Source organism: Eptatretus burgeri, chromosome 6, assembly GCF_056783735.1.
Source record: "Eptatretus burgeri isolate ZD-2024b chromosome 6, Ebu_testis_v1, whole genome shotgun sequence".
In the NCBI taxonomy this organism is placed as follows: Eukaryota; Metazoa; Chordata; class Myxini; order Myxiniformes; family Myxinidae; genus Eptatretus; species Eptatretus burgeri.
In genome coordinates, this window is record NC_140966.1 from 7613062 (window position 1) to 7628301 (window position 15240).

The 15240-nt window shown below is 40.7% G+C and overlaps 1 long non-coding RNA gene across 2 annotated transcripts in view; it reads right to left on the bottom strand.

The window, feature by feature from the left end:
• Positions 1–680: 680 nt before the first annotated feature.
• Positions 681–15240, bottom strand: part of LOC147024195 (uncharacterized) — a 67207-nt gene continuing 52647 nt past the window's right edge. For both annotated transcript variants that reach the window (XR_015058807.1, XR_015058808.1), the window contains exons 2-3: positions 13160–13346; positions 681–885 (exon numbers count right to left, since the gene is read on the bottom strand). This is a non-coding gene — a long non-coding RNA (uncharacterized LOC147024195). The remainder of the gene's footprint in view (positions 886–13159; positions 13347–15240) is intronic.

Here is a 15240-nt window from a genome sequence, read left to right on the forward strand (position 1 = left end):
AGGAACCTGGATAGGATTCAGGTGTCAGCCACTACTCCACAACCCTCAAACCCATCCAGGCGCAGCCAAATGAGCCTTACAGAAAAATTTCTGCAAGAATTCTCTTCTCCTGAGAGAGATAACGAGAGGAATAGAGAGTAAAAGAGATGAAAGAGAAGAAAAAGCCAGATTAAGAATGAATGAAGAGAATGATGAACCAGAGAGTTGGTGTCAAAGCCACCCAATGCTCACCTGTTTATACATTTATCGTTTTTAAAAGACTAGTCTAATAATATTTTTTATAAAGCATTGCAGTGAAGTCTGATCCAAATAATTTTAAAGCAATATATGTATTTGTATATTGTAATCAGAAAACTAGTACACATATTAAATGAATGGCAAGCGTCTAGTGTAAACAGGCGAGCATTGGGTGGCTTTGACACCATCTTAGGTTGAAATTAAATATATATATATTTTTAATAATTTGTTAATTTCAACTTCACTACACCAATAGTATACCCCAAAGGAACCTCCATGCCAAATATCAGCATCCTCGTACACATATTAAATGAATGGCAAGCTTCTAAAAAATAACTTGCACCAAAAACTTTAACGTTGATGTGCTACAAAAAAGTTAAGTTCAAAACAGGTCAAACAATTAAAACATTTGAAATTCTTTTTTAATTTCAACTTCACTCCATCAATAATACACCCCAAAGGAACCTCCTTTTCAAATATCAACATCCGAGTACACATTAATGAATGGCAAGCTTCTAAATAACTTGCACCAAAAACTTTAACATTTTCACGCTCACGCTGACGCTGATGCTGATGCTCACGCTGACGCTGACGCTCATGCTCACGCCGGGGGTATCGCTATAGCTCTCTGTTCTTCGAACAGGCAAGCTGAAAAAATGAAAAAGAGAATTATGAGGAAAAGAAAATGAATAAAGAATTGTGAAAATACAAAATGAGAAAGAAGTGTGAAAGCAACAAAGAACAAAGATGTTGGGAAGAACCCGGACAGATATATTTCAGCAGATACTCCCCAGGCTCGAACACAGCAACCTGTACAAGAGGTCCATCAGTGGGGAAGCACACTCTGCAAGGCATCAGGATATGGTAGAAACAAAATGAAATGGAAGACCAAGAAGGAACCCAAGGAAGTAAAGAGCAAACACGGAGTCATCAGGACGAACCTAGATTGGAGAAACCTTACTTAGGAAACATGCATAATTTGGTTGGATTTGGTTAAGTAGTATTTTATTTTCGTTTTTGAAGGCAGACATGGATATTTTTGGATATTTTGGATATCAGCAAATGGATATTTTTGAAGCATATATAAATACACAATTTCAATTTTTAAGTGCAGAGTACAGAGGGTAAAACAGTAAATAAAAGTTTCATAGGGATGGCGGTTTTAAGACGCAGACACTGGGGATATGGAGACGTCATCTGTCGAGACATATTATAAGCGACACATTTCTAATATCACGATGAATCACTTCATGCTGACTCAAGACATTCATTAAGGAAATATATGCTCCATATGAAGCATGATTAACCCTCTAGGAGCCATTTCCGCAACAATACATTATAAAACATCATAACAAGTATTATAGGTGGAGATTACGATTAATCTCATGTTAATGTTAACGTCTTGTATTTTTTTTAATCTCATGAAATAGTCGCACGGTACGGTATTGCAAAAATATTCCATAAAATTGAAGTCTGTAATGGACATTTAGCTAAATTATGCTTGTAGTACAACACTCTTTAAGGACTCATCACACCTACAGGATTCACGAATGACAGATTCCACAATTGTGAAAGACATAAAAGTTAAATGAAAACTTGGAGAACAAGGGTGCACGATGGTATGTGAAAAGAAAGTAGAAACATACAATACGAGGGCATTTGACCCATTTCACCTTTGTCAAGTTGACATCTCATTTAATTGATATATCTGTTCACTCTTAAATGGTAATGAACCGAACACCAGCATTGCACGTGTTTCACACTACATGTGCTACCATACCCGATCAGTAAACATCCCCCAATTGGATAGGGGAAGGCTTATCGTTGTTGTAGGGTTTGTTTCTACAATTAGTGCCCCCTATTTTTAGCTCACCTGGAACGTAGTTTTGGAGAGCTTATGGAATGGCGTGTCGTCTTTCCGTCCGTCCGTCCGTCCACAAATACTTGCAACTACTCTGAAACTATACGTACGATTTTAATGAAACTTGACCACAACCTTCATCACCCATGATGTACCAAAGTTTGTTCATGGCATGAAAATATTTGGGCCCTAACAGGGTCTACGGGTGTTTCCCTCCAAAATAGCTATTTGCTTTCGTCTCCGAACACATGCAATTTCGATGAAACTTGACCACAACCTTCATCACACACGATGTACCAAAGTTTGTTCATACCATTAAAAAAAATCTGGGTCGAGCGGGGTCTATGGGGGGTTGCCCCCCAAAATCGGTATTTGATTTATTCTTAGAAACTACACACACAATTCCGATGAAACTTGATGACAACCTTCATCACCTGTGATGTACCAAAGTTTGTTCACACGATTGAAAAAAAAAATCGGGTACTCAGTGGGTCTACCAGGGGGGGGGGTCACCCCCCAAGAGGTATTTGCTGTCTTATAAGAAACTAAACACACACACAATTCTGATGAAACTTTACCACCACCTTCATCACCCATGATGTACCAAAGATTGTTCACAACATAAAAAAAAATCGGGTTCGGAGAGGTTACATCCGATTGGCCCCAAAATATGCATTTGCTTTCTTCTCAGAAACAACACACATTTGCTCTAACATTGGTTCATTGGTACATTTTTCTGATTCTGTCCCACGTTGACTTCCTCCTTGGTATCATTATTCTTCCAGGTTAGTGCCCAGGGGTATTGCCCCTATTTTTTGATGTTACATCAGAGTATATTAGACACCTAGGAGTACTAAACCACCTTTAGGGTTTTTTTTTTCTTTTTCTCTTTTCCTGCACTCCACATTTCTGGACTTTCGGAATGAAATTTTTCACCAATAATGTGAATATAAAGTTGCAGTGTTGACATAATTTTGACCATATTTTAAGGTCATGACCAAAGTATAGATATTGCAACATTTTTCACCATAACTCAACTGAGGTTTGTATGATCGGAATGAAATTACCCTCTCTAGAGAGCCGAGAGCAAGGACCAGTTACACTTGATTTGCATCATTCCCCTCCGAGTTAAAGATCAAGATCTTACACCCCAAGGATGCAAAACCACCATTTAGGTTTTTCTTCCTTTTTTTCTGCCAATACCTGAGCTGTATCTCCTTTCCAGCTGGCACTTTCGGAATAACATTTTGCATCAATAATTGGAATTAAAAGTTTTCGCAGTTGACATAATTTTTTGACCTTGACCGAATTTTAAAGTCATGACCCAATTATAGACATTTTGACATTTCTCACCATAACTCAACTAGTATTTTGTCCAATCGAAACAAAATTTCACTCAGCCTAGAGTAAGGTGCATTTATGCTTAATTTACATCATACTACAAGTTTAAGGTCAAGGTGAAATGGCGGTCTGAAAAAAAATACAATTTTTGTTATCGGAGTCTCGGAATCTCAAAGGAATCCCAAAGACAGCCTGGCCTAACAACATGTTCTTGCATCATAATAGTGCACCTGCACTGAAGTTGTGCACCTGCTATTTGAAGTGTCCTCGACCTACTTTCTTTTGGATTGTGACTGAGTGAACCAAAAACACTTTTTTGATCATAACTTGAATAATTTTCCTCCGATTTTCACAAGGTTGAGTTTTTTTGGATAAATTTTAGATAGGGACACATTTTGTTAAGTTCCACTCTGTCCCTAAATGTTGAGGGTCAAGATCATATTACTGGCCAAAAAAAAAAAGAGCCATCATTGGATCGCTGTCCAAGGGTAAGTCAGGGGCGATCGCCAAGGTTAAGCCTCCCCTGGGGAGGCTCACCCTTGGCAATCGCTATGTGATCACAAATATATAGTTATTTATTCAATTAATAAATAAAAAAACAAGATATGTCTGATATTTCACTTATATTTTCCATCCCACTTATTATCAGCTATGGCCTACTCTCTTGTAAAATATGTGATCAGTTCTTCTTTGATTGAATATTCTACAGCCACGTGCCTGGCTGTACACAATATGAGTGATTGATTACTTAGCATTCTCTCAGAAAGTGTATGTTCCACACTGTAACACCTCTTGGTTTGCACAGCACCAGAACAGTAGTTTTGTCGCATTAGACTCCAGAACCAGTTATCAAAGCAGAATCACAGAATTTGAAATCAGGTATCTCAGATATCTCAATGTTTTGTGTATTGATATATGCAAACATTGAGTTGTGCAGATATCTTTTTCCCTTCTCTTTTTACTCTGCCATAAGAGTATGCAGCATGCCCTTAGTTTATGTCCTTGTTAACTAAGATAAGATCAAATGAGTTCAAAATTCCGATAAAAAGGCCCTTTAGGTATAGCTTCCAGACAGGAAACCAGGGGAAAACCAACCATTCGTGAGCTGGACCTTGATTCCAAAAAATATTTTCTGCCAAAATAGAACAGCTTTGCATTGCCACTGCTTAAACAAATATTGCTCTGCTGAAAGGCAAGTTTTGGTTGATTTTTTTGAGGGGAAATGGAGGTAAGGAAAGAAAATTATCACCAAAGAAAGGGAATAAAGTGATAAGGAAAGAAATAAAGGATGGATAGAATTGGTTGTAAATGAGGGTGTAAACGCCATCAATGAGGACACGGTCCGCAACCGAACCTTAAAAATTAGACGTGTATATTTTACATTTATGTAACTAAATAACAAACGAGCCAAATAAATAAATGATAAATAACTTTTGTAGAAAGGTAAAAGGTAGACAAATAAACAAGTAAAAAAAAAGACATAAAATGTCAGAGCCCCCGTTGTTTTAGTAATTTTGCTGTCCGGAGTTAAAGGGCGAGCACACATTTATTTATAACTAAAATGGCCACCAGTCTACTATTCGGCCATCTTTGATCAGATCTCAAAATAAAGTGTGGTGCACTTTTGTACCATCCTGTCCTGTACTTGTGCCAAGTTTGAACAAAATTGGACAATGCTTATCTGAAAAATTGTTCGGGACACATTTAAGTAACAAAATGCCTACCAGTCGGCCATCTTCAATCTGATCTTGAAAAATAAATGAGGTCCTTATGTGAGCCATCACTCTTTATCGGCATGCAAAGTTTGAACAAGATCGGTAAATGCATGTCCTGGAAATGGTTGAGGACGTGCTCGACACCAAGTTTTTTTTTTTTAATTTCTTTTTTTTTAACCACTTAAATGCCCACCAGTCAACTATCTTGGATCATATTGTGAAACAAAATGATTTGCTTCTGTATAACATCATTTGCTGTTTTTGTGGCATGTATGAGTAAAATCGGTCCATACATGTCCGAGATATGTTTGCGCATGCACACACATGCACACACAGACACGAAAATCGAGATCGAATCCATAAGCCCCGGGTTCGGACAAAGTTCAACGGGGGATAATAATTCAATATGGTATGTTGGTGGTGGAGATGGTAAAGTGTGCATATAAATCTATACCAATAAGTGTGTGTGTGTGTGTGTGTGTGTGTGTGTGTGTGTGTGTGTGTGTGTGTGTGTGTGTGTGTGTGTGTGTGTGTGTGTGTGTGTGTGTGTGTGTGTCAGTCAGTGTGTCTACTCCATAACTCCAAGACCATTAAACTTAACAGCCTGAAACTTTGCCTCCATACTCAGGGAATTCCAAGGAAGTTCATGAGTGAAAAGTGGATGTTTGGGTTAATTAAAACACTTCTTTTGAAGATAAGTAACACCCTTATTTAAATATATCCTTCATCAGGTGATCCTCAGCCACCTCACTGTCTGGGGTCTTGAGGCGTTTCCTGGGTAACCTCGCTGAGGTCTAAAGCTGCCATATTTTTTGACGTGCTTAACTTTACCTTGACTTAGAACAGGCCGCAACGATTTCTGAACAATAAAGTTTCTGTTTTTTTTTTCACTGTCCTCATTCATATTATTGAATGCCTGTTCATCATAGCTATGAATCGCTAGGCACATTGCAATGCTTATAAAAGCCCAGACACCAGCGTTCATGGGTTTATTTCATTTCTGCCCATGGGATAACGTCGAGAATCTCTTGCACAAAGAAGAATTACAAAATTTAATCTCAACATTTGAATTCAGCAGTAATACCGACACTGGAAAAGTGTTCATTTGTCCAATTAGGGCATTGCTTGGGTGTTTCCCGGTGCATAATTTTATCGACGACAATTGGTAATCGCTTGCCAAGCCAGGCATTCCGTTGTAGTGCTTGTTTGAATGCTTAAGCCACTTACCAAGCTGTACAGTTCGTGTCAGTCGATAGTGGTAGAGTTTGTATCCCAATTGAGATTTACAGTCAACAGTTACTATAAGGTAGAGGTATGTATGCAGCAGACAGACATGGTATACATGGGTAGATTTGGATCTGTACAGACTCTCCGTGGGTGTGTGGACATGCCATGCCTGTTACGGGTGCCGTGGTGTCAAAGTTTGATCCCGTATCTTATGGAGGTTCTCTCAGGTTTTCCTTTGTCCTCACAACTGTTTCTAAAGAATTTGGTTGTCAGGTTTGCTTTACGAAGGTTATATGTTTCTCTTTATGAGTTTCAAAGCAAAATATATTTGATAACACCCGATTTCTGAGCTGTTTTTCTGTATTAACTTGTTTTCTAAATTGCAGAGCCAAATTTTTTTTCCACCCGTCACACACAGGCATTTAGAAGGATTAATGTTGGTGAACATCTCCCTGAAACGTCTATATAAATGCAACGTTCATTTTCGGTGAAAGCTACTCTAGGTTTCTGGGATGTGTACAGTAAGTACTGCAGTTGGTAATCACACCGACTCCAACCTGCCGATTCCCGAAAAATTGTCGATATCGGCCAAGCACATTTATGTGTTTGTGTGTGTGTGTGTGTGTGTGTGTGTGTGTGTGTGTGTGTGTGTGTGTATGTGTGTGTGTGTGTGTGTGTGTGTGTTTGTGTGTGTGTGTGTGTGTGTGTGTGTGTGTGTGTGTGTGTGTGTGTGTATGTGTGTGTGTGTGTGTGTGTTGTTCATAAAGCATAATGTATTATTGCTGCTAACTCCCCTACCCACATACCTCTCTCTCCTTGTCCCATCCTTGCTCTACCCTCTCCCAATACAGTGCGGCACCCTCCTCCCACACACCTCTCTCTCTCTCTCTCTCTGGACATAGCTGGATGGTGGTTATCTCCATAGTGTCTGGATGGTGGTTTTGTGGCGGGGTTTGTCTCCAGATGAGTCCGGGTGGTACTTGTCGCTGGACATGTCCTGGTGGTGTTTATGTCCGGATGGGAGTTTGTCTCCAGACGTGTCCAAGCGGTGTTTGTTTCCGAACATGTCCGGGTGGTGTTTATGTCTGGACGGGAGTTTGTCTTCAGACGTGTCCGAGCGGTGTTTGTCTCCGGAGAGCTTGGCTCCAGACGTGTCTGGGGATTATTTATGTCCGGATGGGAGTTTATCTCCGGACATGTCGGGGCAGTATTTATGTCTGGATAGGAGTTTGTCTCTGGACGTATCTGAGCTGTGTTTGTCTCAGGACATGTCCGGAAGGGAGTTTGTCTCCAGAGAGCTTGGTTCTGGACGCATCTGGGTGGTATTTGCAGTATGTCTGGATGTGTCTCTGTGGTGTTTGTCTCCGGACTGTGTTTATCTCCGGACATGTCCGGGCAGTGTTTGTCTCTGGGTGGTATATATATATATATATATATATATATATATATATATATATATATATATATATATATATATATATATATATATATATATATATATAGTATGACCAGTAGAAAATGGATTTCAGTCATTATTTTGTTTCCATCTTCACTGTTATTCCATATCAGAATCATTTTGTTAAGACAGTATGAATCGTAATTAATGCTCCACCCCACGTCTGCCTTCCCTTCCCCCACCCATCCTCGCTCCCCCTCCCTCCTCTCTTTCCCCCTGCCCCTCTCAGTTGATCCCGTCAGCGAAGGCGATGGTTGGTATTTGCTAGTAAATAAATAATTGACTGACAGTAAATAAATAATCCAAAGATTGTGCTGGTTGTTGTTGTAGTAAAGTGTGTATAAAAAAGTAAGTTAAGGTTGTATGTCAGTAAACGAGAAGGTAGGGTTCATATGTATTAAAAAAATAATTCAAAGTGGTACTGTATGTAGGTATGTAGTGGTGATGGCAAAGTGTATGTGAATAAATAAATGATCCAACGTTGTGTGTTGGTATTGGAGATTGTCAAGTCTATACGAATAAATATTTAATCCAAAATTGTGTGTCGGTCGTGGAGATGGTAAAGTGTATATAAATATATAATGGTTCCCAAAAGCACATACAATCCTGTAATATTCTCTCCCGTAAAACGATTTCCAAAATTTCCATCATTTGGAAATATAACCGTCTCATGACTTTCAATTTATGAGATTCATTTTTACAAGTATCAAAAAGTCATTCATTTTATGAGAATAGTGTGAGAGTTGCATTCATTCCCCTTATCAAAAAAAATACTTTTTTTTGATCATGGTATTCAGCTTCGTGAATTTGACTATGTTGAAAAAAAAAACCGATTGTGTTCATAATTTTTCGCCGTGGATACAACCGATGAACGGTTCGACTTGAGCCAAGAGTCTTCGCCAATTACAGTAATTTTAATCTCTAATTCTCCAATCTACTGTATGAGGGAAACTATTCCAAATCGATTGATCAATAGTTGGCAAATAGAAAGGGATATTTGACCCATTACATATTTGGCAGTAGGAAATCTCCTGAAAAATGTGCTCTGCATACAAACGACAATGTTGGCTTTTGTGACATTGATTTCAGGGTCTTGGAGGAGCTTCCACCTAAGTCACATGCAAAACAAGTACATTAGTTGATCGTTTACTTTAGGAGGACATCAGCAAACCAAACAAACATCATGTGCCAGCATTAGTTGGCTTATGAGCCTGAGTTCCAAGTTTTATGACTTTTGAGCCAACAGGACAGACTATATGACTATTAGGTATCTCTCAGCTAGACATTCTTACATTCACTGCCACTCTTTGCTTCCTATCACTAATCCAGTTTCCAATCCAGTTAGATACTCCATCAGCCACTCCGCAAGTCATCGCCTCATCGAAAGCCTTTTGAAAAGTCAACATGTACAACATCCATTGCACTTACATTGTTCCTCCAGTTAGGAACTGCCTCACCGAACTCCAATAAATTTGTTAAACATGATCTCTTTTTTTTTTTTTGTGAATCTGTGCTGACTGCCTTTAATTCTTTGTATTTATTTCAATGGTTCTTCATCTGACCCCTAATTAACATGTCCAACATCTTCCCCACAAATTTAAACTAACAGGTCTAACGTTCCCTAATTCCTCTCTGGATCCTTTCATAAATATTGGTATTACATTTGATACTCTTCAATCCCCCGGTGCATGTCCTGATTCTTGTGAGCTATCAAAGATATCCGTTAACATCTTGCTTATCTGCTCTGCCACCTACCTCAAAACTCCCAGGTATATATATATTATCTGGTCCCAGAGCTTTATCGACTCAGAGCATCCCTCGCTGCTTCTTCACTTCCTCCACTCTTTCCTGGATGTCCTCTAAAACCACTTCCACACTCCAAGATAGATTCTCTCAGGTATTTGTAATTCCCCAAACTGTTCCTGTATAAATGATGAAGGAAAACTATTGAATAAGGTTGTCATGTCATTTTCCTCATGGACCAAGATTTTAAAGGGTTTTTATTCCTCTGCTGATGAAGTCGCCCGCCAGAGGCATTATGTTTTCTGGTTGTCCGTCTGTCAATCTGTGTGTCCGTGTGTCTGTCCATGCTAATTTTATCTGTTTTCTCTGCAACCGCTTATCCAATTGACACAAATTTTTCACCAGGGTGCGACTATTCATGGATAATGTTTTAATGATAAGTAAGACGTCATAGTTCACGTGGTGTGGCAGCCATGTTGGAAAAAAGGAAAAACTTTGGACCTCAATCTCTGAAACCGCTCCATGGGGGAAAAAATTGAAACTTGACACATGTCAAGTACTCCCCATGGGAAACGAGCGTGATTCATGGTTTTGGAGTTATGTAGGAGGCGCAATGACACACGCACACACACACACACACACACACACACACACACACACACACACACACACACAGACACAGACACAGACACAGACAGACACACACACAGACACACACACAGACACACACACACACACACACACACACACAGACACACACACGCACACACACACACATCACTCTTTACTTCCCTGCTCAAGACCCCTCGTCTCTTTCTACCTCTGCATTCATACTTCACTGGATTGTACTTCATCTGTACACTGAACATTTGCTCCTTGAGGGTTATCCATTATCTGATGCAAACTGCTCTCTTGCTAGCTTCTCACAATCCAAAGCACCTAACTCTCTCCTCATACCCTCAAAGTTTCCTTTCTGTAATCTAATAACCTTACTCTTCTATGAAGAACTCAAACTCATTAGTCAGCATGCTTGTATAGTGTATCCACTACATTGTGGTCACCTGTACCAAAATGCTCTCCTGCCTCCACCTCCTCCACAATATTGGGATCATTTAAATACTCCGCTCTCCTGCCTCCACCTCCTTCACCATACAAGTCTAATAATGCACTCCTTCCTCCTCGTGGGATTATCTACAAACTGGGTGAAAAGCAATCCTGGACTAGATCTCAGAAATCCTCATCTTCTCTGCCCTTTCCCTGTTCCTGGACCCAATCTATCCCTGGCAAGTTAAAATCCCCCTTTATCAATACTCTTCCCTTAACAATTGCCCTTTTGAATTCTTCATGATTCCATCTTTCCTGCTCTAGCACCACTTTAGGAGCCCTATCAAATATCTTACGAGTATCTTATAATTCCTACAATATCTAATCTCGATATACACAGAATCCTCTCCATTAATTCCCTCCTTAATGTCATCCCTTTTTCTCAAAACAATCTTTAAACACAATTTATTGTTCCTGCAGCTGCAACATATTGTTACAAATTTGGGAATTCGATTGCGCACAACATTCAGGTTCCTTTATTCAGCTATGTCGATAAGTGCTTGTTTCCGAGATAGCTCACCTTCCATTGCTTAAATGTTCAGAAATCGATTAGATGCGCTGCGGATCGATTTAATAGTTAGGGAACGAACAATGGAGACATCCCTCCCCCTCTTCTGCGAAGAGGAAGAACAATCCTGCTGTCCCGTGACTCATGACTCAACAACTCCCTCCCACCCGTGGTTGAGCGGGGGGGGGGGGTATGGAGCACGAGGGAAGGGCGGGAGAAGTATAAGGACGAGATCCTTTTTTTTGTTCTTGGTCAGTAAGCTTTTTGCTTCAGCAGAGAGTAGTCGTTCAGCAGACCTTCGGGTCCTGTTTGGCTTGGGTTAGGGTTGAGGCCTTCGGAAGCTTTTTGCTTCGGCTGGCTCAGTGAGCTTCGGCTGAGGCCTGACTCGGGAGGAGGCTTTTTGGAGGCTCTTTGCTTTGACGGTTCCGTGAGCTTCGGCTTCTGCTTGGCTCGGGAGAGCTTTTTGCTTCAAGCTGCCCTGTTTGTTATCCTGCTCGGCTCGAGCTGCGAGTGGTGGCTTCTTCTTCTTGGTTCGTGGAGCTCTTTGTTCTCCATTTTGGTTCCTGGCTTGGTGCGACTCATTAACCTCTTCGTGGAGGTGGTTCCTCGGGGAAGCGACCCATCGACAGGAAGGTTCGGCGCTTCGTCTCACCAGCACGTGTTGAGAAGCGCGGGAGGTGGTTCCTCGGGGAATCGACGCATCGACGGGATGGATCGGCGCCTCGTCTCACCAGCACATGTTGAGAAGTGCAGGAGGTGGTTTCTCGGGGAAGTGACGCATCGACGGGATGGATCGGCGCCTCGTCTCACCAGCACGTTTTGAGAAGCATGGGAGGATTCGCGGGAGCTCGGGAAGGATCGCGCCTAACGGCGATTGGATCCAGCTCACTCTCTCTGGAGCCCGGGTCCAAACAACTTGAAGACCACACGAGGTGGAGAGGTTCGAGATAGGTTCTGGGTTTCAGCTCACCTGTCCTCCGAGTTGGAGCTGGTTATTAAAGGCCTCTGCCACCATTTCTTGGGTGTGTGTGTGTGTGTGTGTGCGTCCATGTGTCTGTGGGCCCGTCTAATAAGTAGGAACTGCTGTTAAGTGCAAGTGACTGTACATAATAAGTAGACGGTTGTAGTTCTTTTGTCGTGCTTTTGTTGCTTGTATAGGTGCATACGTGTTTTGCCTTGTTTAATAGCATATGTGCTTTATTATAATAAATGTCCTTGTGTGAATGTAAACCTGTTCATTGCGTCCATTCCCTCATTGAACTGCCCCATCTTGCACTCGGAATATAGTTGGTTTTTAAATAACCGATAAATATAATCGGGTCCGGCGAGGTCTGGCGATAATACCCGCTTGGTTATCCCAGAACGAAATAGACCGCTTAACCGGTTCGTGTCCAAGCAGGCCTTCGCCGAGGTACAGTCCCTCGGTAGGTTACCCACGCGGGTACTTAGGTATATCGATATTCGGCGATTGACTATTTCGCGCGAGTAGAATACGGACTGTGCCGTGGTAGGATTAAAAACCCTCCCGTGACTGGTTTCTGGCGTTGTTCCAGAAAGTCACGACTGGATTGTCCGTTCGGTGGGCGAAGCGACCGCTATTGGTTAGACGCGGTCGTTCGAACGCCGGCGGGTGCAAATCTACAACAATATAACCCATACATTATTGTACTTGTTATTTGTAAGTTAGACAACTTTGTTCTAATTTAATGATGAGGAAAAAATAAAAAGAGCTTTAGTTAGGCTGCAGAGTGTTGCCAGGGTATAAAGATTACATTGGATCCGAGAATGAACAATCTATATTAAGGTAGATGGACATGTACACACACACACACACACACACACACACACACACACACACACACACACACACACACACACACACACACACACACACACACACACACACACACACACACACACACACACACACACACACACACACACACACACACACACACTACAATCACCTCTCAATGGCTCCAATTTATCCCATCTTGTGAGGATCAGCTTGGGAAGGTTTATGTTCCAAATCTTTCACGAACAAGCTGGCCAGGCCTGTCGTTTGGCTTGAATCAGGTCATGAACTTGGAGTGTGGCCCGGATGCCAGTGATAACTCCATGACTTTCCACAAAAGTAGATGATGATGAGAAGTCCTGTAGAAACAGAATACAGTCAAAGAGGAATAAATAGATAATTTGCCTTTCAAGGAATAAGTTATTGGAAATTCGATTACGGACCAACATTCAACCGATGATCAGATCGACGTAGTTCCAATAGAATGTCCACTGTGTGGCCAATTTTGGTCCAACATAGCTTGGTCTGGTGTGTCCGGTGACATGCATATTCCACCAAAAAACAGTTCTACGGTATATTGAGCAAATTTATTGAAAGTAATGAATTTTTTTTTAATGTTTGCCCCCACCATCTTGTTAGCAATCTCAGGAGGTCACCACATTTTTCACAAGGAAACGTTGCTCGGATGAGGCGGTATAATCAAAACACCTCGTTTGAAGCAATATAGTGTTAGTGTATCTCGCCTTGTCAAAATCATAGATTTTTCACAGAGGGTCAAACAAGATAATTGAGTAGAATTGGTTTCCATAAAAAAAAAGAGACGAGAAAATCACTCCACGGTAACGGTAGCTACGTCATTTCTGCCTATGCATTTATTGATGGGAATCTGCCGTGTCAAAAAAAAATAATCACTTTGCTGCCAAATTTCAAAAACACAAACCTCTCTCATGCATTATAGAACTGCATAAGAATGTCATTTTCATATCCTATGCCCTTTATTGCAGCACACTGCATACATCTTTTGCATCGCAGCGAATTGCTCGACGAAATAATGCGTCAAATTTTACTTTATTAAACTGCTTAAAGCCCTGCGTTGTAAATTATTTGTTCATGTTACAACTCCAGCATTCCTGATCTTTTCTTGTAACTGCAATTCCAACCAAATAGGTACAAAAATTGTCAAAATGTATTTAAAAACCATCTCCTTCTATGAATACTACGACTACACAGCCCCAATTATTTCTTCCTTTTTGTGGAGTTGGAACGTTTTTGACCAAAGCTTTTTCATGAACCGGCTGACCAGGAATGTATTTAAAAAAAAAAACCACATTCTACTCCGATTACAGCCCCAATTATTCCTTCCTTTGTTGTGGAGTTGTCCAGGGAACGTTTTAAATCCAAGCCTTTCATGAACTGGCTGACCAGAACCTAATGTTTTGACTTAAGGTGGTAGGAATTTGTTCAGGGTGGTGGCGATAGCTCGCCTTCTCCTTGCAAAACACACTGTGGGATCTTTAACATCTAACAACTAATGCTGGCAGACGGATGCACTGGCTTAGCAACAAACCGCCGGACTGCACATTTATTGATGCGCAACACTCAGCTTACAGTTTGTAGCTGGGTCGAGATTTGAACCCATGCGAGACAGCTCAGAGGCGAGTGGGAATACCTCTGAGCTATCCTGCTCACCACGTATTTAGATTACATTGCACAAGGTCCAAATTAATAATTTCCACGAAGGAGTACATGACACGAAAACAGATGCAGCAACAAGCCCGTTATTCAGATACAGTATTCGTTATCTCCAAACTGCAATAGTGTAGTTGGAAGGCATTTTAGGAAAATGCTGCAGCTTGTGTGCACAGGAATAAATCTTGATGTTTGAGCAGTCTCCCTCGATGACATTGTTGGTTGAACAAATCGTGTGAAGTTGATTCTCTGCCTTGTTATTTGCTTCGGTTTAAACATCTCATCTGCACAAATACTGAAATATTACAAACAATATGCACATATTAAATGATTTTGCTCCTTGCTCTGTCACTGGATCACAATAGCAAAATATATCGGTGAACATATATATATATATATATATATATATATATATATATATATATATATATATATATATATATATATATATATATATATATATGCCTGGTGTTGGCTTAATGGTTAGTGTGGTGAGCTTGGAATCCAAGGATCCTGAGTAGTTCAAATTCCACTCGACTGTTGAATTAATACCAGGTGGGGTTG